General features: G+C 41.3%; 1 protein-coding gene across 6 annotated transcripts in view; it reads right to left on the bottom strand.

Annotated features, from left to right (window-relative positions):
• FAM110B (family with sequence similarity 110 member B) overlaps window positions 1-13,017 on the bottom strand; it is a 144,514-nt gene extending 131,497 nt beyond the window's left edge. For 5 of the 6 annotated variants that reach the window (XM_046641587.1, XM_046641589.1, XM_046641588.1 and 2 more), the window contains exon 1: window positions 12,667-13,017. The gene's annotated coding sequence lies outside the window, so the exon portion shown is untranslated. Of the gene's footprint in view, window positions 1-11,284; window positions 11,389-12,666 lie in introns of those variants that run through there. The other variant, XM_046641590.1, reaches the window with a different exon arrangement.
• Between the last annotated feature and the right edge of the window lie 13,385 nt (window positions 13,018-26,402).

The following is a 26,402-nucleotide window of genomic DNA, read 5'->3' as shown; positions in this document are numbered from 1 at the left end:
AAAGAAACAGTGAAATTAATTTTGATATATTTTATTTAAGCAATCAATCCAAAATATTACCACCTTAACATGTAAAATAAAAAACTATTAATGAGCTATTTTACATTCTTTTTTCAAACTAAAGGTTGAAAATCTGGTTATTTTACACTTACAGGATATCTCAATTCAGGCCAGTCACATGCCTAGTACTCAGCAGACACATGTGGCCAGTGGCCACCATACTGGACAGTGCAGGTCTAGGATCTCTTGGTGCTTTCTGAAAAATCAGGGCATATATCCTGATTCTGGCACTTCTTGTTTTCTCCAGGATCTCTCAGGATATTATCAAGAGGGGTCCCTTGAGCCCATGTGCAAACTCCTTCAGCACCTGAGAGATCACTTCTCCTCAATCTCAAGACGCACACTACTCTAGAACAGCAGGGTTGAAGGCTGAAGCAGATATTCACAAGCTGCTGCTGCTCTGAACATGATTTATGTCCCTCTGTCCAGCCTTACAGGAGTGAGCAGGAAGATATACTTTTATGCCTTTGCGTTCAAGTAACTTTAGCATCATAAAAGATATGATTGTTTCTTCTGTTCTTTTTACTCAGACAACATAAGGTCAAGGAAAATAATTAGAGAGGAGGCAGGATGGAAGCATTATAGGATGACCAGGATTGCACAAAGCAGGGCCGAGGTGAACAGGCACTTCAGGCAGAAGAAACAGCAGGGGCAATGGCAGGGAAGGGGCTGGAAGGGCACGGAGGCCAAGAAGGTGGCAGAGTATGTTAACAAGACTTTGTTCTGGGTACATGGTCAGGGCTTGGAGCAGCTGAGCAATGTGACAGACGGATATTTCAGCTAATTCTGGAGGCAGTACAGTAGCGGCAGGAAAGGGAAGAAGGTTGAGACAGGGCTATCAGAGGAAAGGAAAAGATGACCAAGGCCTGAACTAAGGTGGAAGGTGCACCAGGAATGCAGAGAGGGGCCAGGCAGGAGAGACATTTCAGAGTCAGACAGAGGGGAAAGCCCAGAGGGGATGTCAATGGGGAGCAGGGTCCTAATTTCAGTATGGAGGTGATGGTGAGAAGCTAAGTATCAGCTGGCAGGAGCCCAGGCTGATGAATACTGGCCTGTCTTCCACCATCAATCTGGAGGCCGTTCCTGCTCAAAGGCCACACTCCTGATGTCAGTCTCAGCTCAGATGCAGGGGGAACAATTCATTCCTCTCCAAATGTAAGCTTTTCAGGATTCCTATACCGTCACTTCACTAGACCACAAAGCACCAATCTATTAAAAACCTATGAGAACAGACAAAAGTTGTCTTGCTTGCTACTATGTTTGCTATTTTAGTCAGAAGGAAGCTTCTTATAGGAGTTTTGCTACTTGACATATCAAAATAAAAGAAAAAAATACCTTCTGACATAATGTTCCTTTTGCCTTACTTTTTGTTCAAAGAGGGGATGGAGGGGCCGAAAAAGCGATGGTAAAAAGAAAAACTGATGAAGTTTTATTTTTCTCCTATAATAAAAAGATGAATCTTTGCTTCATTGATGCTGCATCCCCCATATCAAGGAGACAACACCGTGATGCATGTGACCCCATTCACAAGGCACACTGACAATTTCATCAAGGGCAACAGGATGTTTCAGAGGATGGATGAGGACAGGAGTACAAATGAGGTCACTTCATTTCTCCTACAACAGGCAGTGACTTGGTTAACTGGAGTTCTAAGACATGGCTAAAGAGGAAGATGAAGTTCTAAGAGAGGAGGCCCATAGGGCTTAGAGCTACCCACAACTTCAAGACCAGTGAAGACTTGACTTCCACCCAACCAGGTAGCAGCATGGTGTCTGGCAAAGAGCAGGCACTCAAATATTTATTGACCGGGAAATGGAAGCGGTGTCAGTGACTAGGGACACTGCTAGTCACTGTATCAGCTGACCAAAATCTGAGCAGTGGTTTTGGAAAACAGTTCAACTAAGCATGGCATCCGTGTCCTAATGGTGAAACTGCTAGGTGAGAAGTTTCAGCTCGTACCCTTGGCTCCAGCCAGTTTCATCTTAGGAGGTCAGGTGTCTAGAAAAAACTCTCCCCTGGGATTTAATTAGGACCCACAAGTCAGTCTACTGGAATCTACCAAGGCCACACTGCCGAGTCATGAGGCCACCCAACAGTGTCACGGTCCCCGAGGCCTTGTAGCAAGCTGCTGCCTGTGGTTGATTCTAGTCTCAAACCAACTCATGACCCAAACAGGAACACATAAGGAGCCTAAGGAAGCTCAGATCATTCTAAACAAACAAATCTAAAAGTGAACTCTTATAGAAATTAATGTTTTAGTTATATGCAACGAATCAGTTCTTCACCTCTTAAAGCAGAATGTCTCAAAAAACAAAGCTAAAATCGTGTATGAGCAGAAATGCATCAACTATTTCAACTAGAAGATGACGGAGCCATCAGGCAAATACAATAAATATCAGTAAAATGCCAAAAACAGTGCCAGGAACATGAGAAGCACTACATAAGGGTCTGACTCAATAATCATATCATTATCATTATTACTATGGTTGATTGCACATGCTAATAGAGGAAAAATCAGAGGTGTGAATAATCTAAATTAATCTAATTTAATCTGTTCCTAAAAATGATATAGCACTCAATTTCTTCCTATATTTACTACGTTAGGCAATAAATGGAGTTTCGAGAACATCTCCCTACCTGGCTGAAATGTGAAGGCCAAATAAGAGTGAAAATTGTAAATCAGACATACTTATACAAAGTAACTACTATCACTTTAAACCTGAATGTAAACTGTCTTGGGGGTAAACCACACGTGGAGACTTAGTCCATCAAGCTCATCGCCATGAACATCGCCTCCAGGCGCGTGCACCATGCAAAGACTGCACAGAGCAGGGAGGACAGGCATGTCAACACCACCACCATTTTCTTGCATAGGCAACACTCATGGAGAAATACAGACACTGTCTCTGTCCCTGATGAACTCACTGTCTCAATAAAGAGATGCCACAAAGCCAAGAACACATCATAAAATACAGCAATCAATTGAACCAGTAAAGGAAGTACCGGTGAGGAAGGTAAGGTGGAACGCTGCCAGAACTTCTGAGAAGGCCTTCACGGGGGAGTAGGACTTAGAGAAGGGCACCTGCTCTTAACACTCTGGGAGTCAGTTCACTTAAACAGGCTTGGGAAACAGTACTTTTACAAAATGTTTTCAAAACAGCTTACCTAATTCCTGAAACACTCTGATTATACTACAAGTGTGTGGTGGTTAATTTCATGCATCAACTTGCCTGGGCCATGGGGTATCCAGATATTTGGTTAAACATTATTCAGGGTGTGTCTGTAAGGATGTGTGTGGGTGAGATTAACATGTGAGTCGGTAGACAGAGTGAAGCAGACTGCCCTCTCCAATGTGGTGGGCCTCATCTAGTCTGTTGAGGGCCTGAATACAACAAAAAGGTAGAAGAAGGGAGAATTCAGATCTCTGCCTGGCTGGTTGAGCTGAGACAATGGTCTTCGGCCCTCACAGTGGAACTTACACCATTGGCTCTTCTGGGTTTCCAGCTTGCAGACAACAGACTATGGGACTTCTCAGCTTCCATAATCACAGGAACCAATTCCTTATAATAAGTCTCCTTGAGATGATAGAGATAGAGATAGAGATAGAGATAGAGACAGAGACAGAGAGACAGAGATTGAGATCCTATTGGTTCTGTTTGTCTGAAGAACTCCAACTAATATAAGATACATGTGAATAATAAATACTCTCTGGTAAAATGAAAAATCCAAATTAAAATGAAGATATTTAAGTATTTCAGACACAAAGTGTATAAAAATATTTGTTAATGTCTTGGTATGCTGATTTAAAAGGCCATGCGATGCGGTCTCTTTATCATTAACTCACCGTACCTAAACGCCTTTTGAAAAAGGTCCAAAGAACGAACAGAGCTTTTCAACAGCTGAATGCTTCACCCTGAAATTACTCTGGAAAAGGCATGTGGAAATAGCAATGGGGGATTAACAGCCAAAGCAGTTCAATCCTGTGCTGGTGAATTCTGAAAGGAAAAATACCTGTGGGAGAAATCAGATAAGCAAACCAGGCCACATGAACTGGAACACATCACACAGGGGTGAGGGCAGAGCCACTTCCAACTGGGACGACGTGGCCACTGGAAAGCTCATACTGAACACTGGGCCTTCACACACACGTACATACACATACACACTAAGCACATGATTCGTGTGGGGCTTCCGTTACTTCTACGGAAAATTCACTTAAAACCAATTTGCAAACAGTACAAGTAGACCACAAATCTCCAGCACTACCTGAAAGAATATTTCAACCGCCTGCAAAATACAGATTTACACGACTGTAATACTCTCCCTCATAAGAGCTGTAAATACACATTTGCTAACAAGAACTACAAAAAACAAAATCTTCACTAAATTAAAGAACTAAGTCACTAGACAGCCAGTCTATCTCCTCAAAGACGGTGGCCACTTTGACCAAAATTTGTAAAAAGGTTTATGGTTACACACCCGAGTCATACTGTAGGTCAGAAGAAAGCCTATAGACTGGGCAGAGCGCCCATGACCAGTCGTATTCGAAACCAACACAATCATTCCTCTTCTTCTCTCAGGGTCATTAAACAAGAACAAAATTTATTGGGAAGAAAAACATCTGATTCTTAAAAATCACAACATTCCAATTAAAGCTCATCTGAATGAGCACAGGCCAGAGATAGATTAAAAGGATTTTAAAGCTCTTCAACTTCCAGTCAAGTGTACAATGAACCTCCCAATTCACCTTGTTCTAACTATGTAGTCAAAACACAGAAATGCCGTCAGGATTCATTGGTATCCCCAACACTGCTGAGTTTCCAGTGTCCAGCTGTCTGTCTGTGACCACCAGTGGAAACGGTGGCCCCATGGTAGCCAGGAAAAGGAAGGTAACTAACAGTTTGCACACATGTGCAAAAAAATATGTACAACACACCTATGATTGCGGAGTGTCTGCTCAAGGATTTGAAAATAAGTCTGTACACTTTACTCACTAAACTCCACCCAAAGACTGTGGTCAACAAGCAGCCCTGTAAAAGATAAAAGCCTGGAGAATATTTAAACATTCTTATTTCTAAAATGGGTAATGATTTCCTTTTGAAAAATACAAATAGCATCGAAATCAATGCACTAACAAAAGTCATTATAATGAGATGTGGTATCATCAGTAACACAACGTAACTTAGAGACAGAGGGAGTCACCACAGTCCAGAGTGCTGACGGAGCAGTCTATCGGGCTGCAGGCTAGGCCCCAACTTCAGCGCCAGCTAGCAAGGTGGCCAGAGCAGTTGGACAGGCATCGGTCACTTTTACAGTGGTTTCCCCCTTGTGGGTTTCAGAGAAGGAGTCATGTGCCTGTAAGCTGGCATCTCAGACAGTAGGTAGGCCTCAGGTGACATTCAGCTTGAAGCCAAAGCAAGTGACACCCTCTGAAATGCCAAAGCAAACGACAAGCATGTCCTGCTACCCCAAGAAACCCAAGTTTCCAAATGTAAACTCTCCCTCTCCTCCCACCCTGCTTCCCCAAAATACTCTATCAAGGACGGGTCGGACCCTGCCCACGGGACAGCAGGCAGATTCGCGGCAGCTGGAAAGCCAGTCATCTCAGAGCAAAAAAACAAAGTCAAGAGCCAGTCCTGACCACCTAGTGATTAAAGTTTGGCGCACTCTGCTTCAGCAGCCCAGGTTCGGTTCCCGGCTGAGGAATCACACCACTTGTCTGTCAGTAGCCATGCTGTGGCGGCAGCTCACATAGAAGGACTTACAACTAGAATATACAACTACGTACTGGGGCTTTGGGGAGGGAGAAAGAGAGAGAGAGGGGGAAGACTGGCAACAGATGTTAGCTCAGGGCGAATCTTTCCCAGCAAAAAAAAAAAATAAAAAACCAAGTCCAAGAGAAGAACTCTGTTTTAGAACTGGCCTTTTTGCTGTGCCTTCAAGGTCCCATAGGCAAACACCTCAAAAATCAGCAGTGTCACCCACACCCTCCACTCAGCAAATATGTCTTAAGCCCTGCGATGTGGCCTGGTACAGTTCTAGGTGCTGTGGATAAAGCAGCTTACATGACAGCATCCCTTTTAATGTGGAGAAATGTACTTTCAACATGTAAACAAACTATACAATCTCAATTAGGAACGAGGGCTATGAATACACTACAACAGGACAACGGGAAAGAGAGTGGCTGGAGAAGGGGCTACCTTAGCTTCTGTGGTCTAGGTGAGTCTCTGAAAAAGTGACCTTCATCCTGTGACCCATAAGATGAGAATATATAAGACAGAAAGAATGACATATGAAATCCTTGAGACAGTAACACTTAACGGCAACTAACCTCGATGGAGAGCTCGGCTCTTTGCAAGCGTCACCTTACTTAACCCTCACAACAATCCCAGAAGTAGGTACGGCAGTTATCCCCACTTTACAGATGAGGAAACTGAGGTTCCAGAAGCCTCAGTAACTTGCTCAACCTCACACAGAGCCAATCTTCACACCCAGAGAGACTCGACTAGAAAACCTGTACTCTCTCAGTCCTTAGGTAACTGACTTTCCTCTTTGCTGGCCCGCAACTAAGTGTCTGGCCTGGAATCCCCACAGCTGGGAGGGAGCCCTCATCCTGCCCAGCTCCCAGTGTGTGACAGAGAGAAACAAAGACTGTAACTCCCAATGGATCTACGCCCCCTTCTGAACATGCACACAGGGTCTGTGCCTCCCCTTGAACCTGGCAAATCTGGGCCGTCCCAGTTTCCTCGATCTCTGACACCAACAGTCTGCAGTGCAAGTGGAAGCAATAAAATCTGTAAATGCCTCTTCTACATGATATTAAAGCATCAGAAAGACTACTTGCACCAGATGCACTTTTCTATACCAGATTCCAATCTTGAGGTTGGTGACTCCACTACACATGACCCCCAGGTCCTTCCAAATAACAGGATTTGTATTGTTCAGATACAAATAGAGAGAAAATACAAATCGGCAAAACCTCTCAGCTTGATCTCCAGAGTACATTGTATTTCACCAATTCTAAGACTTCTCCTGTCCCATTTTAATACCTGAAATCAGGATGCATATGACAATGGGCAATGTGCATCCATGTCTTGTTTCTTAGTGATATATAATGAGGACGCATCTTAAGATCAACGCTGTGTTAGGTTAGGAGAAATTCAAGATCCTACAAACACAGGATTCCCTCCATCTCCTCTCCTTTCCTTCCAGCCCAAATGGCACTGATCACCACCTCAGCATCCTAACTGGCTCTCCACTTCCACTCTTTCCAATGATCCATGCTCCACAAGGCAGGCAGAGTGAGCTGTCAAATCTGCAAATTAGAGCCTGGCCCTCTTTGCGTCACACCTCCAGCAGCTCCTACTACATTCAGCACAAACAGAAATGCCCCCCATGGCCTACAAGGCCCTGCTGACCCGGTTACTCTGCTGTTGACCAGGTTACTCTCCTGTTCCTCACAAAGGCAGGTTCCACCTGCCACAGGGCCTTTGCACAAGCCATCCTCCCTGCCCAGAGACCTTCCAGAGGTTGCTCCTTTTCTTTTCACTTAAGTCTCAGCTCAAACATCCTCCATGAGGCCTCCCAGACCACAAGGCCAGATGGGAATGCCACCCTCCTTCTTGACCGCACTTATTACTACTTTAAGTTAGCTTTTCATTTATTTATTTTATTTTATTTCCCCCCCACTTTACACTGTAAAGCCTCAAATAGGCAGCAACCATGGCTTTCCTGGCCACTGCTTATCCCCAGTATCTGGCACACAATGAATTCTCTATAAATATCCATTTAACATAATAATCAAAATAGAAGAAATTACAAAACTACATTCTTTTCCATAATTACTTCCTTTTCATTAAGTTCTAGTCAATGAAACAAAAAAAAAATTGCTGGCAAGAATGATCATTTTGAAGCATATCTGTGATTCCTTCTGAAAAAGCCAAAAGACGAAACAAACTTCTAATGGGACTACTAGGAAAAAATGCTTTGCATTACAACATAACCACTCAGAAATTCCCATATGCTTCTGAATTGTATTTTAAAAGCTTTATCTGGAACTGGACAATTTCAAAAACCATTGATCTTGCTCTGATGCCTAAAACACACCACAAAATTCTATAATTCTTCTAGAAACCTGTCTGCCAAGTGACATATTGTTTCCTTTTGCTTAGAGTTCACCTTTGAACTTCTCTCTAAAGTGTTCACAATTTCAAAATCGCAGCTTTAGCACCAGTCTCAGTTTAAAATTGTTTAATCATCCACATGGTCACTATTTTTATCACCAAACATACTGGAAAAAGGAAGCAAATTGCTTCATCTACTGAAGTTTCCTAAAACAAAAGAAAAATAAGGCTTATGTCTTTGAATGCTATGTTCCTAGGTGATTCTCCTTAAGATACTCAAACTGCAAAATGTTAATGTAAAAATCACACACAGTGGGAGGAAGCCTAAGGTGTAAGAATAGGAGTATGCACGATTTAATGAAGTTCATTAATTTTGCATCACAAAAGATCACCCAGAAACAAACGCAGGTCTAAAAACAGGAGGAAAATGTATTCTGCAAAAGTGTTGAAGCCTTGTCCTATCTTTAATCATCTGTAGTTAACTGGTTGGATTATGACATTCACAAACAATGAAAAACTAAATTTCTTACTACTATCCTCCAACTTCCACCATCCCATAAGGCAAATCATCCCACACATTCATCCTTTCAAAGTTCAGAGTCAATGCTACGTTTAGCTTCTTTAATAAACACGTGGGCATAATGTGTGTTCTCCTTTGAACAATTCTCAGATACTACTTTTGGAAGACTGGCCCTGAGTTAACGTCTGTGCCCATCTTCCTCCCCTTTATATGGGGGATGTCTGCCACAGCATGGCTTGACAAGCAGTGCGTAGGTCCGTGCCTGGGATCCAAACTGGCAGATCCTGGGCTACCAAAGCAGAGCCTGCGAACTGAACCGCCACACCACCGGGCCGGCCCCTCAGATACTACTTTTTTGTATTTCTTTAATTCTTTCAATACAAAAAAAAAATTCACCATTTAAAAAATTAAATTAGGTTCTAGCTAATTTTAAAAAAATGAATACTCAGATTGGGGATTTGATCCAACGTTTCATTAAGCATCACAATCCCTTCAGATGTTCTTAATCAATAAAAATGAATAAACTCCCTTAAACCCAAGGGAAAGAAAGTCGTTGGGGGTATAAGGAAGTCAGAACTTTCTCTAGATCACTTGAGCAACAAAGCCAAAAACAGATCCAACATTATTAGTTCATAATCTGAGCCATTTGCATCGGTCTTTACATAGTTCAAAGAATTTAACCCTGCCATCCTTCTCCTCAACCCACCTAAAATAAGCAACCTTTAACAAGGTATTGTGACATCTTAGGTTTCCTCTGACAATTAAAAACAGCTTAACTTCTCCTGTTTTGGACTTTTTAATGACCAAATGTTACCCAGGAAATTCAAAGCACATCACTGAGTTATGAAGAAGAGATTTATTGGTATCAAACTCAAAAAGAATACAGTGAATGCATCCTGAATGGGCAAAACAGAGGATATTCCACATAGCGTGATGGAAAGATCCAGGGGCTCCAGAGGGACACATACCCCTGGGTTAAAATCGCTTTGCTATTAGCCATGTGACTGAGCCAAGGCACTTGCCCCCACCTGCCGACAGGAGACAGCAGCAACTCCCCTGTATCAGAGGAGAAAAGAGAACACAGTCAACTGCCGAGGACTGGCCAGTCCCAGAGTCAGCCCACAGAGATAACTGACTGCAGTCCAGAAAACCCTTCTCCCAAGTGTCCTTATTCACTCTCTCCACTTGGTGCTCTACTAAATAGAACGCGTATATTTTTCTTGAATGAGTCGTGGCTTTTAAAGCAGAGCTTCAGAAGCTTCATCCTGAATATCCATTCTCACTGCATCATACGGGGAGTCAGAAAAATGGGAAAAAACAGAATAAATGAGAATTCACTCCAGGAAACTGTTTTCTTAAATAAAGTCAGGATGCAGGTAGGTTTCTTATCATTTGTTTCTCTCTCCTAAAAGTTAAGTATTGAAAAAAATCCAGGTGAGTTGGAGATCCTCTAGGCTCAGAACAATCAATCTTACTCTATTACGGGAAAATAAGAAGAAAGAGTCCAGTTGACTAAATAATATCGTTACAGGCAACGTTTGTCCTAACACCTGGAATACTATGGTTTTCAGAGAGAAAAAATCTGGCCAAGTAACTAGTCTTAAAAAGTTGAAAATATAAAGGACAAACGTTTTAAAAAGTTTATTCCTAAGAAGACTGTTAGACAGTGTCTGTGAGGTGAGTGTCTATTTGGGGAGAGGGCAAGCAATGGGACTGCGAAATGAACCCCTCCCATTCTACTTGACCACACATGTGCCTTGTACACCAGCATTATCCACAGCACCATCTACTGCCACACTGTGCCTACAGCAGGTTCGGCTCTGCAAGGCCCCAAGGGTTAACGCCATGTCTTTGCTTAGCGAGGTAAACTGTTGAGGAATGAAAAAGATGTCACTTCAAAGTTAAAACAGGGATTAAAAAACCTCAAAATGAAAGTAAACTCCTGACATCTTTTCAAATGACTAGGTAGCAAACATAATCTTTTGGTTACTGACACACGGCAAGTAATTAATTTTAATTTTTTTCTCTTAGCTAATTAGGCTATAAATCCTCTAAAAATTTTAAAGCACGAGTAAGAATTACACGCTCCGGTTGATGTATATACGTACAGATATCTATCTGTTATTACCTTGTGACACAGTGTGAGTTACCTAACTGCTGTGCCAACATGGTTCTTTCTGCGCTAGGAACTGGAAGTATTACTCTAAACCTAGAGAACAAGAAGGTTCGGGATGCGCTTCCGAGCCCACGTTCCCCCTAATGTCTAGGCTTCTCCTTAGACAATTAGGCCCTTAAGGATAATCAGCTGTCATTATTATGAAATGTACCTGGATAGGGCTGAGTTCAGGACTTTCCTGCCCTTACAAATCCACTATATGTGGTACATAAGAATATACAGAACAGCTCATCAGTCATAAGCAAAACAACAACCCAAGCTTCATTCTGACCTGAAATTATACCATAGACTTAAAATGGACCATGATTTAAAAGATCTGGAATTAAAACAAAACCACCATTTTCCAAAGAGAAAAAACACATAGACTGACGATAAAAATTAGAAGGAAAACTAGCTGACACTTACCGAGCACTATGTTCCGGACACTGTTCTAAGTGCTTTACAGATTACCAGGTTGACAAAGCATCGCCACCTCCCTGTCCAATCAGTGACTTTACTGTTGTACGACCTATGGTAATACCACAGGCTAAATGCCATACGGTAAATCAATGGGATGCTACCGAGAAAGAATTCTGGCTTACCATTAACTCGCTCTGATGTTAAAATAACTATGCTTAATAAGTAACTCATCTGAATCACCAGAGGTTGTGATGTCACAAAATAAGCACAACAAGTTAATACAGGTATTTTTCATGGAATGACTCTAAGCATAAATTGGGGGGCCAATACTAATACTTCAACGCCAACAGGGAAATGAAAAAATGGAAGTGACACTATTTATATTGCAAAAATGCTTATTCTCCTATCATAGTCCCCTTCTCAAAAACAAACATTTGTAGTCCTTACAACGCCAGCCACGCAATGTTGTCACAGATGTGTGCCAGATTTTTCACAGGACATGGCCGTGAGGAAAAACCCAGAGTTTGCCTGCATCTTAGGCAAGAAAGAAAGCCTGCTCGTTTTTGTGGCCCAGCAAATGTGAATAACAACTTGAAAGGGTTAAAAAGCGGGGCACCAGGTGTTTTCGTTCCACTTTCCAGAGTCATTTAAGCATCCAGCAAAGTTATCTCTGCTTCCCTCCCCACAAGCCTGCACAGAGGGAGAACTGTCACTGCTATTTACGCTGTGCAGCAACTGTTCTCCCAACAGTCACAGGGCACTAGGCTGGCCAGCAGGCATCAGCCGCTTCCCACAGCCTGCACGCGCTTTGTTGCCAAGTTATGAGCTCCGCTGGGTGATGGGGGCACGAGTGAGCCAAGGATAATTTAATTGTATTTCAAATCTGTATGCTTTCAAAGAAAGTAGAGATAAGTGAGGCCATGGGTGGAGCTGGAGGGGGTAACCAAAAACAAACTTTCAGAGCCTCTGAATGTGCATTTCTCGCAAGACTTCCCAGCCAACGTGCAAGAGATACTGATTAAGTATTAACACCCGAAGTGTTTAGCAGCCGAGATTAGAGACTCTGCAAGGAGACGCGGGGTTACCCACTCCACCTCCACCCATGACCCACCCTACAGCAACGCCAAGCAGGCGCGCCTTCGGAGCCCGGCGAGCGCCCGGCAGCCCACCCCGCTCGGGCCGCCCGCGCCCGGGCCGCGCAGCGCAGGGGCGCAGCGAGCCGCCACCGGGGCCGTCCGGGCCAGGGCGGCCGCGGGCCGGGCTCGACGGAGCCCCAGGCCGGCCGGGCAGGCTGCAGGGGCGGCCCCGGCTTCGTTCGGGCCGCGCGGCTTCGGTATTGTCCGCGGCCGGGGCCCCCGACCCGGCCCCGGCCCCCGGCCCAGCCTTACCTCGGCCGCGCTCCTTGGCGTGCGGTGCGGTGCGGCCCGAGCCGGGCGCCGGGTTCCCGGGGACGGCGGGCAAGGAGGGTCGGGGCCGCCGGAGGGCCGAGCGCGGGCCGCAGGGGCCGCCGAGTCCTCGCCGCCGCCACCGCGGGGCCGCGGGCTGAGAGCGGACGGCGCTGGCCAAGGGGGCCCGGGAAGCGAGGCCACGGAGAGCCCGGGCTGGCGGCGGCCGCGAAGGTTCCTTCGCTCTGCACCGAGTGGGAGGGCTCAGGCAGGCTTCGCCGGAGAGCGAGGGAGGGAACTTGGGGCGAGTTGCTGTGGCCCAGAGCGCGTGTCCCTATGCAGCGCGCACGCCCCCAGAGCGGCCCGCCCCGCCCCCTCCCCACCCCCTCCCCACCCCGCCCCCACCCCGCTCCCACCCCCTCACCCCACCCCCACCCCGTCCGGCCCCCGCAGGCAGCCCTTCCCCCTCCCCAGCTCCAGCCCCTCCCCTCACTCCCACCTCCAAACCCCTCCCCCCCCCCCCCCCCCCACCCCCGAAAGCCCTCCGGCACCCCCACCCCCATTCTCACCCGGGCGAAGAATCCGCTGGATCGCAACTGCTAGGAAACCCGAGACCAGATCACGCAGCGCTGGAGACCTAGAGCCTCTTTCTTGAAGGTGATAACCCCACCTCATAGTCAACCCATCCCGGTGATCTTGGTGCCGGACAGCATATTCTGCTGACTAACTTTCGTATACTCAGATGGGCCATCTTATTATTTGTAGACTTAATTTCTGAAGGCATTTTTAAGATTCAAAACAAAAGAGCAAAGAGTGAAGAATATAGAAAAAACCTCAAGCACAATGTACTGCCTCTGCAGCATGTGCCAGGTCATTTTTCAAAATTAAGTAAACGTTTTTGGGGTGCTTCTTTACTCATCTCATGATGTATGAGTTGGTAATGCTTTTTGTTTATTTGCTTAATAATTAGATTGGTTTTTGGAAGATTTGGTTGTTTTAGGAAGACTAAACACATCCGGTTTAGTTTTTGCTACTGGGAACTCTAAAAGATGAAGCCCATCTTCATCAAAATGATTGAATTTGAATGAGATACAAATTCACAGCATAATTACATCTTTAAATATTTCTCCTGACTGTTGTTTCATTCTAGTTCCGAAATTATCAAATAAATAAAACTGAGACTTCCATAATAAATTTTTGGTTATTTACAAGAGAACCATTTTAAGAAAGTGACATGATGCTGGGTTTTAAGTGGAACTTTCCTTTGGCATACTACTGCATTCCATGTGATCACAGATTATGTTGTGGTCTCCATTAACTCCAAAAGTCATGTAACAGTAGAATGAAGTTATTTTTCATCATTCCCATAGCAAATGGAACCAACTTCTCTTGCTCCAAAGTAGGCAATTTTTTTTTCTTAAATTTTTATTGTAGCTTCTTTTGTCCCAACCTCTTCCTTTGGGGAATTGCTCCCTTGCCATTGCAGGGGCAGGTGACCCAGGCCTGCCAGTTAGAGTATGTCATCTCCTGGGCACAGAAGGGGTGGGTGGGGAACACACATGATGTAATCACGGAAAGGGGGTTCCTTTTTCGGACCTGATAGGGCATTGTCTGAGACCATGCCATGTAAGCCTGCAGCAGCTGGAGTTAGCCTACTAGAGAATAAAGCCAAAGCAGGAGAAAGCCAACTGAGCAATTCAGACAGAAAGAGTCCCCGTGACATTAATGAGTGCCTCCAGACAGCCATCTCTGAAACCACTTGAAACCCCTGGACTTCTGAAGAAATGCAACAATGAATTGTCTTTCTAGCTTATTCTATTTTGAGTTAGGTTTCTTTCCAAAATACTTATAAAGCCATAAAAGATTCCCATATGATCTGTGCTCTGAAAATCAAGACCATAACCAATGAGTCCTAACTTCTTTATCGCCTAAATTACTTCTTCATAATAAAGTATGGGCCGAGGAGGTCACTTAGCAGGAAGACCTAACTTTTAATAGAACTGAGATTCTCATTTAGGGTGTTAGTATTGCCCAGTGTAATTTAATATTTTCATATTGCCCTCCTCAAAACAAAAAATTAATAAAAGATGTGGTTAGAAAACCAGAGAGAAAACAATAACACATCTAAATCAGAAATCCCAGTAAATTTTTTGTCTCATCAGTTTTTTCTAATATAACATAATCTCCAGTATTTGCTGATATAGGACATTTCCTCTTTTCTGGACTGAAAATTTTAGGGCCTACTACAGAGTTTCTGGGACTGTTGAAACTGGTCTGTTGTGCTGGAATTTTACTGTGTTGCATATTGTTCAGGAGAAGTGGGCCATTGGCCTATGCTTGGAATTCTTTTGTTTCACAGAGATTTTTGTCTCTAAAAGTATGTAACAGTATTTGACTAGTACCCTAAGAAGCATCCACACACTAATCAGTACGTTGCTTAACCATTATTCACAGGTCTGTGACTGTAGGAGTGTTGGTAGTGAGAGAGTGAGCCAGATGGATGTGAAGGCGTTGCTCTGAGCCTCTGATTGCAGGAACAATTTCTTATAGGAAAATACGATACCAGTTCAGAGTTTTCATTAGTCTTTCTTCAGATGGGAATGTACCTCATTGTGTCAACAACTAGTGAAATTTCATGTATAAAAGCCCATGAGCCAAATAACAATATATCGTCAATAGATATGAGCCCCAGGAAAGGACGGTACAAGGAGGTGTGCTTGTATATGACAGGGTAGCCTAGGAGGAAAAGTAAAGAAAAATTAGTTTTGGAATCCAGGCCTATCTCTGAGTGACACTTGTTCAAATGATTGGCTATGACTCCCCAGGAAAAATTTCAGTCAAATTTCCAGAGTTTCCCCACATCCATGTGCTGGATCCGTGTGACATCTGTACCGTTTCCTTACCCAAGAGTGGTACAGCAATCTCTCAATTAACCTGAGCTCAGACAACCTCTTCTGTCTGGAACCCACCATGGGAACATGGTGTACATCAGTAATTTTCAAAACATGAAACAAAATCGCCTGGAGTGGTCCTAACAATGTCGTGTCTCCAGGTTGAGGGGAGGAGGGCAAGGCATGTGTATTTTTTAAACGTTCCCCCAAGAGATTGTGACCATCAGCCAGGGTTAAGGTAAATAAGGTCTCTGAATCTGTGCTCTTAATTCCACAGAAAAAGACGTGAGAAACCCTCCGGTCAGACTCCATTGACTTAGAATTGTATGTAAAATTAAAGTTATCGATTGAACAAGCTCGATTTGTTTTTTCCCTTGAACAGCCTTTGGTTCTTCCCAGGTTATAGAAAAAGCAGTGAGGAATGCTACTTAGACAGAGTGGGGTGGATTTGCTAAAAGCAGTCGCACTGAAAAGGGACAGCTCACAGCAAGGCTGAGATAAGAGAATCACCAACTAGAAAAACATTGTCAGTTACTAGAGAAGAGGCTCCTGCAGCAGAGGCAGCAGCCTCTGGAGGTTCGCTCTTATGGCATACTTCACAGTTTATTACACGTTCGTGCTGATGATCAGAGGAATCAAAACAACTGAATTACGTTCATGAATTTTGACCTACATCATTTAATACTAGTAAGAGCTATTGTTTATTGGATACTTGGTCTGTGTTAGGCAATTTACATGCCTCATTTTTAGTCATCACAATGGCTCTAAACCTAAATATTATGACCCCCATTTTATGAACAAGAAGCTGAGGCCAGGAAAGGCGAGTAGCATATACAAGGTCACAGAGATGGTAATTAGGGGATTTAAAGGCAGACCCCAAAGACTATGCATCTTTTACTCTAAACCCAACTTGCCTATAAGTCATATGAATCATCTATCCGATAACATAGCCCCTAGCTACGTGTGGCTATTGACATTTAGATGAATTAAAATTAAATTGGATGAAGACTTCAGTTTCTCAGTCACACTAGCCACTTTTCAAGTGCACAATAGCCACATGTAGCTAATGGCTACCCTGTGAGACAGTGCAGGTAAAAAAGATTTCCATTATCATCACAGAAATTTCTATTAGGTAGCACTGATGCTTCACATATTTGCCTATCATCAGTGAGGGCAGTGTTCTCTGTGATTGAGTTTTTCCAGTAAATTACTCCAACTCCTTTAAGTTAACTGTTTTGATGGAATTCTTTCTGAAACATTTATATGCCTGTGTCTTAGTCCGTTTAGGTTGCTGTAGCAAAAATACCATAGGCTGAGTGGCTTATAAACAATAGAAATTTATTTTCTCACAGTTCTGGAGGCTGAGAAGTCCAAGATCAAAATGTCGGCAGATTCAGTGTCTGGTGAGAGCCCGCTTCCCGGTTCATGGATGGACATTTGTTTACTGTGTCATCACATGACAGAAGGGGAGGGGAGCAGGGAGCTCTCTGCCGCCTCTTCTGTAAAAACACTAATAGCATGCATGAGGGCTCCACCATCGTGAACTACCCACCTCCAAATGCCCCACCTACTAATAACTTAGCGGGGCTAAGAGTTCAACATGTAAGTTTTGGGGTACACAAACATTCAGACCATAGCAGCCTGCCTTAATCAGCAAAGCACATGAACTAAATGCCTCTTTAAGGCATTCAGGGCAAGGTGCCCACCTCAGTGGACCCTAATGGCATGCTATGGAGCCTCTGCTTCTCTCCCCCTCTGGCATCTCTGTTCTCCACCTTCACTTCTGGTTTCTCTCAGACCGCTTGCTTTTGGCCACATCGTGGTGCTCGCTGATGTTCGGCCCACAGCCTGTGCCTATTTCTGTCCATGCACTCTTCCTATGGGATTTTTCCTGGTTCTACATCTCTAACTACCACTGATTTGTCAGTGACTTCAGAATTTTGACCTGTCACTTCTGCCTCGTTTTCTAATCTTCAGCGCACTTTCTTTTCTCTAGCTCTCTGCTTGACTAGTGCTGCTCAAGGTGCTGCCTGCAGCCAGCAGTGGTTTCTGAATTGTTACTGCCCTCGGACAAGATGAGTTTAGAAAGTGGGAGCCTGTGTTTGGAAACTTTTATAGCATTTTGACATCCCTGGGACATTATATGGTATTGTATAGTATGTATGTAAATAACAGACTGCAATGGATTGGAAATTAAAAACAAACAAACAAAAAAGCATACGGTGTATCTAACTCCACTCAGCTATCTCCTAGGCCCCTAATGCCCATTACCACTACCTGTCATTAACTGACGTGATTACTATCCCCCCATGCATCATCAGTCATGCTCCAGGCAGGAAACAGGGAATTGAATACAGGGAACTACTTACAAAAGTGTTGGAGAAGCTGAAAGGACAAACAAGGGAAGGTGAGTCAACCTAGATTTTAGCAGGCACAGGAAACTCTACCATAAAGAGCACAGGTGAAGGAGAAGATGGTGTCATTGGCACCCAGGAGGTGGAGCCGGTGAAGGGAACTGATCAATTACAAAGAAGAATGCAGACTGCCCCCCAGGCCAAGACCATGGAGGGCACACAGAAGCTGTCTGTTCACTTGAACTGAACTGAACTGAATTGATTCTCTTATTCTGTTATTGACACCAAGCACAATAAAAAATTTCCTGAGGAACTCTAGATTGCCAAATATTACATATAACAAGTTAATTATGCAGAGGGAATTGAAACTGTTCGGGTCCTTTTCAGCTATAAAACTGATCTATGCTTCAGAGCTGAGAGGCTGTGTCTGCTTCTATGAAATACATACATGAGCTCTTATTTTTATTTCACACAGAACTTTCACTTACTTCCAGATTTTCAACTATTTCGAAAGGATTAAGCTGTCAAAATTTGCTTGCATAGTATGTGGGATATGAGGTTAATATATACGCTGTCTGTGTTCTCATAGTGTGAAATAATGTACCAAGTAGGTGGAGCATTTTTAAACTATTTGTGGCAAGGTGAACTTAGAACGTTAAGCTACTTACTTAATAGAAATATATAATCCATCTATTTTGTGCAGAGCTCACTAATTATCATTTTCCCTGGAATCAAAAACCAGAGGTGGCATGAATAACTGAAATCTCTAATTTCATTCAAACCTCTTCCTGATCAAATATTAAACCAGTTCATTAGTAGCCAGAAAAATGAACTAATTTGAACTCCTCTCCTCCTTTCTACCATTATGTAGTAGAGATGCTAATGAGCAAAATAGGTAATAAGCAGGAGAGAACAAGGAGAAAAGGACCAGTAAGGGAATAGTAGGTCTCTGAGCCACAGATGGTAGATGCGTAATAACCGTTTTCCTCTATTTAACTCACGTTTAAAGTAGGTACACAGAGTCATGAGTCTTAGGGTTCAACGTGTTTTTTTCCTGAACTCTTTTTAAAGCGTATGTGATGGTTTCTACATGTTTGCAAAAGATATATTCAGAATTTCATGTAGGCATTCTATTTTTCAGTCACCTGGTATTAATCTAAAGGATGAGCAATGGTATTTCTGACATCTGTAGAAATCACCTGCAAATTATTGGGAAATTGTAACAAATGTCAGAATGCTTTTGGTATAGATGTGAATTTTAGCTCATTCACCCACACATTCCTCCCTCACTCATTCTGTCACCAAATCTCTCATTTTCAGTGTTTTCACTCATCCATCTATTCACATCTTACCTGCACTTAGTACAATGGCTTTCCCGGTTCAGTGTATAATCACACCACCAGTCAAACGTATTCTTCATTACCTCGTCCATGATTGTTCTTCCATTCCTCAAATTGGTAAAAATCAATCTTTTGAGCAGTAGTTCAACGACTCTAACTTGTTTTTTTGAATCATCACAGTAAGTCTGGTTCACATCCATCACCATACATAGTTACAAATTTTTTTTTCCTGTGGTGAGAACTGTTTTTCCTCTCTTAGCAACTTTCAAATATGCTGTACAGTATTATTAATCATAGTCACCATGCTGTACATTACATCCCCAGGACTTATTTATTTCATAACTAGAAATGTGTACCTTTTGACCCCATTCACTCATTTTGCTACTTGCCCCCCCCCCCCGCCCCCCTACCTCTGGCAACCACCAGTCTGTTCTCTGCATGCAAGAGCTTGGTTTTCTTTTGTTGTTTAGATTCCACATATAAGTGAGATCATATGGTATTTGTCTTTCTCTATCTGACTTATTTCACTTAGCATAATACCCTTTAGGTCCATCCATGTTGTGCAAATGGCAAGATTTAATTCTTTTTTACTGCTGAATAATATTCCATCATATATGTATACCACATTTTCTTTATCCTTCACCCATGGATGTACACTTAGGTTGTTTCCATATCTTGGCTATTGTAAATAATGCTGCAGTGAACTTGGGGGTGTATATATCTCTTAGAGACAGTGTTTTCATTTTCTTTGGATAAATACCCAGAAGTGAAATTGCTGGATTGTAAGGTAGTTGTATTTTTAATTTTTTGAGGAGCTCGAACTCATTTTATTTACTCACAAATTATACGTATCCTTAATTTTCTGCTAGTTTGGCCACCGGCAGCCAAGACTTCTAAGTAGATATCCTTTTAGAACATCAACATTTGAAATTCCTAGTCAGTTTGTCATAGAAGAGGGATGAGGTAGAGGAACAGAAGGAGGGAGGTTAGGAAAAGACAGAATGGGGTGAGAGAGAGAGTGTCTCTACTCCCCAGCTCACCAGGCCACCAAATCCAAAAAGCTTTGTCTTAACTCTGCTGGAGAATGTACAGGAAGACTAAAACATGGTATGTTGAAATCTTCTGGGTAAAAACATCAGCAGATGTTGCCATTTTGGTGTTTTTGATAGAACAGAAGTATGGATACACACGCACATTCAGCATAAGGTACAAAAATGTCAGTGTGTAATTATGGCGTTTATCAACCTGCACGCCTTCCTCTGACAGCCTCTACCTATTTAGTTAGTTGGAAGTTTTATGCAAAGTAGCAGGTAGAAAATTTAAATACTAGCACAATTTTCTTCTAATCATAAATTATAATAACCTTTATCAATTTTGGATTGGCTGGGTTCCCAATCTCTTCATAAACGTCTTAATCATGCCTCTCTCAGAGGGTCTTTCAATGTTACATTTGATTAGATCACATATTTCTCAGAACTCAAATCTCACTATGAACTGATACATTGTCCTGCTCAGTTAATGGTATTTGGGTGGCTCCTCATTAACCTCCCTAGGTGGTAAGCTGTATGAGAAGGAGGGATGTAGCTAACCCCTTTTGAAATTTCCCACACTACTTAGCAAAATTTCATCAGATATTAAGGTAAATTCATGCTGTGATAGTGGCATAATTTCATAATTATTATGTCATTTTGTGTTCATTGACTTCCCATCCCTGGGAACTGGTATAAAGTCTCTAAATTGTAGTATTTCCTGCACGACTGAGTGCTGAGCACTGAGAATGCAGTCACCCTGGAGAAGCCCCTAAGATACGTGCAGCTCCCGGCAGCCACCGGGGCATCTTTCCCACCTGGCAATACACGTCAGAATCCAGGAGAGAATGAGACTGGGGGACTGCAGGAAGATCTAACTCTTCCCTGGATTTGAAAAGATGCATAAAGCCATTCTTTGAGAATATGAATAGTAAAAGTGTTTTTGTTAATCTTCTCTGAATAAGGTGTTATTTTTCTCTAAACACAAATGCTATATCTGAGAAAATAGAGATGTGATGATAGTTCTTGTATCAAACAAGATATGAATCACGGGGGGGGCGCTGTGGAGGTGGTGGGGGAACCACAGGAGAAGGGGCTTTTCAGGATACTGGAAGTCTGGAGGCAGAGATGTCCTTTGGGTGTGCCTGACACCTCACTCTACTTTCTCCCCTAGGAGTCTGTGGCCTTGTTAATATTTTCTCCCAACCTCCTGATTTTATTGAGATATAATTGACATATGACATTGTATAAATTCAAGGTGTACAACATAATTATTTAATATATTTATATTGTGAAATGATTGCCACACTACGTTTAGTTAACATCCATCACTTCACATAGTTACAAAATTTTTTCTTGTGATGAGGACTTAAGATCTACTCTCTTAGATCTTGTCACAAAAGGCAAGATTTCCCTCTTTTTTATGAATGAATAGTATTCATGTATATGTAAACTTTTAATTTTTCCAAGAACTTCCATATTGTTTTCCATAGTGGCTGTACCAATTGACGTCTCTATCAACAGTGCACAAAGGTTCTGTCTTGTCCATATCCTCACCAGCCCCTGAGATGATAAGTCTTTTTAATGATACTCATTCTAATAGCTGTGAAGTGGTATCTCATTGTGTTTGATTTGTATGTTCCTGATGATTAGTGATGCTGCACACCTTTTCATGTACCTGTTGGCCGTTTGAATTTCTTTTTTTTTGGGAAGAATATTTATCGAAGTCCTTTCCCATTTTTTAATTGGATTATTTGCTATTAAGTTGTATGAGTTCCTTATATATTTTGGATTTTTACTCCTTGTCAGATATGTAGTTTGCAAATATTTTTTTCCCATTCCACAGGTTGCCTTTTTATTTTTTTAATTGTTTCTTCTGCTGTGCAGAAGCGTTTTAGTTTGATGTAGTCCCACTTGTGTATTTTGCTTTTGTTGTTTGTGTTTCAGGCATCATATCCAAAAAATCATTGCCAAGGCCAACATCAAGGAAATTTTTCCCTATGTTTTCTTCTAGGAGTTTTATGGTTTCAGGTCTTGCATTTAAGTCATTAATCCGTTTTAAGTTATTTTTGTGAGTGGTAGAAGATAAGGGTCTAGTTTCATTCCTTTGCATGTGAGTAAGAATTTTCCTACCACCATTTATTGAAGAGGCTGTCTTTTCTCCAGTGAGCATCCTAAAATTCACTTGGAGCCGCAAAAGACTCCAAATAATCCTGACCCCAAAGCAATTCTGAGAAAGAAGAACAAAGCTGGAGACATCACACTTCCTGATTTCAAACTACATTACAAAGCTATGGTAATCAAAACAATATGGTACTGGCTTAAAAACAGACACATGGACCAGTGGAACAGAATTGAGAACCCAGAAATAAACCCATGCATATACGCTCAACTAATATTTGACAACGGAGCCAAGAATGTTCACCTGAGAAAAGACAGTCTCTTTAATAACATTTTCTTAAATCATATTTTTATTTCTTCCAGAGTGGAGATGTGAGCCCCAAGTACAACAGAGCACGGGCAGAAACATCACTGAGCTTGTAAAATCCTGAGAGATGCTTTCCTGTATGACGCGGGTATCTGTGGCTTCATCTAGGTGGTTATATACACAGCATATATTTTATATTCTTGGTTAATTAAATTGGCCTAATTAAAGTGGGAATGAACCTAATATGCCTACTTTTTTCCCATCAGTCTACAGCCCACCAGATGAGTTGCATTTTCCATACAGCTTTATAAATTCAGAAAGGTTATCTTATATAACTACATACAATCTACTCCTTGACTTGGATTTAGCAGAGTAAAATATTACTGTAATAAATATTATCTATGTTTTCCTGTGCCTCAACTTCTAAAAAAGATTTAAGTTAGACAGCATTTTTTTCTTCGATATGTTAGGTAACAAAATTTGAATTTGAGTATCTTTCATGTCTAAAAGACACTGTTATATAACTGAGAAATAGCCCAGAATGTATACTTAATATGAAAGCTCATAATCTGCTATTACTTTAGCATAAAATAATTTGAACTTTCCTGGATCATAGTTTTTTTGGAGAATGAAATGTCACTACAAAATCTTTTCCTATTTTGAGACATAAGACTCATATAAGCAATACACATTTTGAATGCTTATGGTATATTTGTAAACAGTTTAGATTATGAAAAGTACTTAATTTTATATATTCATTTTTTCTTTTTCCCAGCTTTATTGAGATATTGTTGACATATAACACATGTAAGTTTAAGTAGTAATTTTAGATTCTAGTCCATATCACCTTTTGTGCTTTATCCCTTAATTCTGTCTTATTTATATGTATCTTAGATAATTTACTTTTTACTGTTGCACCTTATTTTTCTTCTCTACTAAATAAAATGACTGGTAAGTATCATTGTGCATTTTAACATCATCGATCATAACAGATTGACTAGACATCCCTAAGAATTTCAAAACTACTTAACTAAGGAGTGGCACTAAAGTTTAAATTTTTATAGTATCCTTCTCTATACCCTCTGGTCTCTGCCGGGCTGCCACACAAAACCACGCAGCCTCCCTTGCCCAACTCCATGGGCCATGCTGCAGATGGTGCCCCCTGGGGGAGTGCACATGCCAACCGTGGTGCCAGAAAATTTTATTTTGTGAATTTTTCTGGCTTTTCTCTAGACAGACTTTGATTTCCTCTCTGGTACAATAGACCCAATGTTATAAATGTAAATGTACTATAAATCATTTTGCAAAATGTTTTGTGACTTATTGACAATAGTCAATAACCGTATTGTTCATAAGTTTCTATGTGTATGCTAGCATCTCGCTATCCGCCTATCTCTGTATATGTACATGTATTAATAATTTCATTGAGAAAGCCTTTGCTGTTCTTAATGATAAAATATTTCAAACATGGAAAAATCTATTTAAATGCAGGAGTTTACTATATTTTAAAAGGCATTTTAACAAACCATTGCATGAGGAATAGATTGGTACATGTAGGTTGCAATCTTCTGCCCTAATTGTAACACTAAAATAAAGCAATTAAGTAATTTGTAGAGAAGTATTCTGTCAATAATTGTGTTCTGTCATAATGAGAGATTTTCCAGTGATCCAGTCACTAAATTGTATATTGTCCATTTGTGCTATGATGCAGAAGGGCTGAGGGAAGTCATAAGCAAATTATAAGAGGTGATTTTTATCCATGAGTAATTTTCAATTTCTTTAAGTAACAGAACATACCTATGAAAAAATTGAACAGATGAACGAGGTCAAATAAATATAATGCAAGGTCATTTTCGATTAAGTGCCTAACAGATCCTGTATAGAGAAATCTGGTGGTGGATGATTATGGAAGTTTTGAGGAAATTAAGTTTTAATGGGACTTTATATAATAGGGAGATTAAAAAGAGGAGGGAGGGATTTTCCTAATAGAGAAATTACAATTGTAAATAAAATAAGGCATAAATTAGAAAAAAAAAGATAACTGCTCTAAAGAGTCTATGGTAGGCAAAGATTTTAAAAAGCAAGATAATTTCAGAAATGTCAAGAATAAGAGTCATCAGTGAATGGCAAATAGAATGCCAGCCATTTGGATGGTTGCTTCTAAACAGTGTTTCAAAAGATTCTATGTGGTCATAACAGTCATTGGTCATTTATCTCTGACTTTAATATAGAATATTGTTGTTGAATATTTTTGACCTCTGTTGATAGTCATGATTAAATGGTCAAGTAAGACTTTTAAATGTACAAATAAAGACAGGATTAGTTGAAGCATACAGTAATATGAATCATAATTATACAATTTAATATTCAACAAATTTTTGTATAAAAATAGATATTTTAAAATTATACATGGAAACAACTATAAGATTTTCAAGTAAGAAAAAGTTTTAGTCTGTTTTTCTCCCCTAAGGAAGATTGGCCCTGAGCTAACATCTGTTGCCAATCTTCCTCTTTTTTCTTTTCTCCCCAAAGCCCCATTACATAGTTGTATAACCTAATTGTAGGTCCTTCTAGTTCTTCTATGTGGGAGTAACCTCAGCATGGCTTGATGAGCAGTGTATAGGTCTGCACCCAGGATCTGAACCTGTGAACCTTGGGCTGCTGAAGCAGAGCACCCAAACTTAACCACTATGCCACCTGGCCAGTCTCTAGTCCATTATTTTTGAAATCATCTTAATGTTATATTCAGATGAGAATGTCTGAATCAGAATACTACAGATATAGCAAAATAATATTAAGTTCCCAAGAATTCTCATGATTCCAAAGAAAAATAAAGCAATAGATCTTTAAGACCTTCTGAATCCTCAAGACCAAATACGAAAAGAAGTGGTTTTTTTCATTAGTGAAATGATGAAACTATTGTAAGTGGCAAACTAAATCAAATATTTTGATGATTTCTGGGAACTAATGTTTTCAAAAATATTTTATATTGAAGAAAGTCATATGTGGAACATAAATTCTGGATGCACTGTACACATTAATTTCCCCCTCCCCCCAATAATACTAGAGAAATTATGCTATCTGCAGTAGGAAAGTTGTAAATTTCCTGTTGTAAGCAAATCTGGTATAGTAATAACTCGGAATTCTTCCATTCTTTCTTTCCTGATGGACAGATCTGCCTTACTCCATATACTCCCATGAATAAAGAACTTCAATAAACCTAAAGGCATTTTTCCACATTTGTGGAGTTGGAACTTTTTTAGTAGAGGTAAGGATCAGGCAGAAACATACTTTTTAAAAAGAGCTTTTATAGATTAAAAAAAAATGTTTCTTTAAGCAAATAGAAATTAATTATTCAGAAGATTTCAGCATACTGTGTGTTTATCACAAAATATTTGCAAGGAAGAATAAACCATCTAAGTTACACGATACTGTAACTACACCCCATACAATGGAGGACTTACTGTATTTTTCCACACGTTGAGGTAAACCACATAATGTACAAGTAGTGGAATAACTCAAGCCACAAATATGCCTGCATATTTCCAGCTTCTGTTCCTTCTAATTTACTTGGATTTCTTTCCTCTGCAATGATAAGAAAAGCTTCAAAACTCTTAAAAGAGGATCTGAGAATAATATTTTATATGTAAGAAAAATTCCAGGTATCTGTAAGTTTAGTTGGATTGCAGCAATAGTTG

Source organism: Equus quagga, chromosome 16 (genome assembly GCF_021613505.1).
Source record: "Equus quagga isolate Etosha38 chromosome 16, UCLA_HA_Equagga_1.0, whole genome shotgun sequence".
Taxonomy (NCBI): Eukaryota; Metazoa; Chordata; class Mammalia; order Perissodactyla; family Equidae; genus Equus; species Equus quagga.
This window is presented reverse-complemented; position numbering and strand designations above follow the sequence as displayed.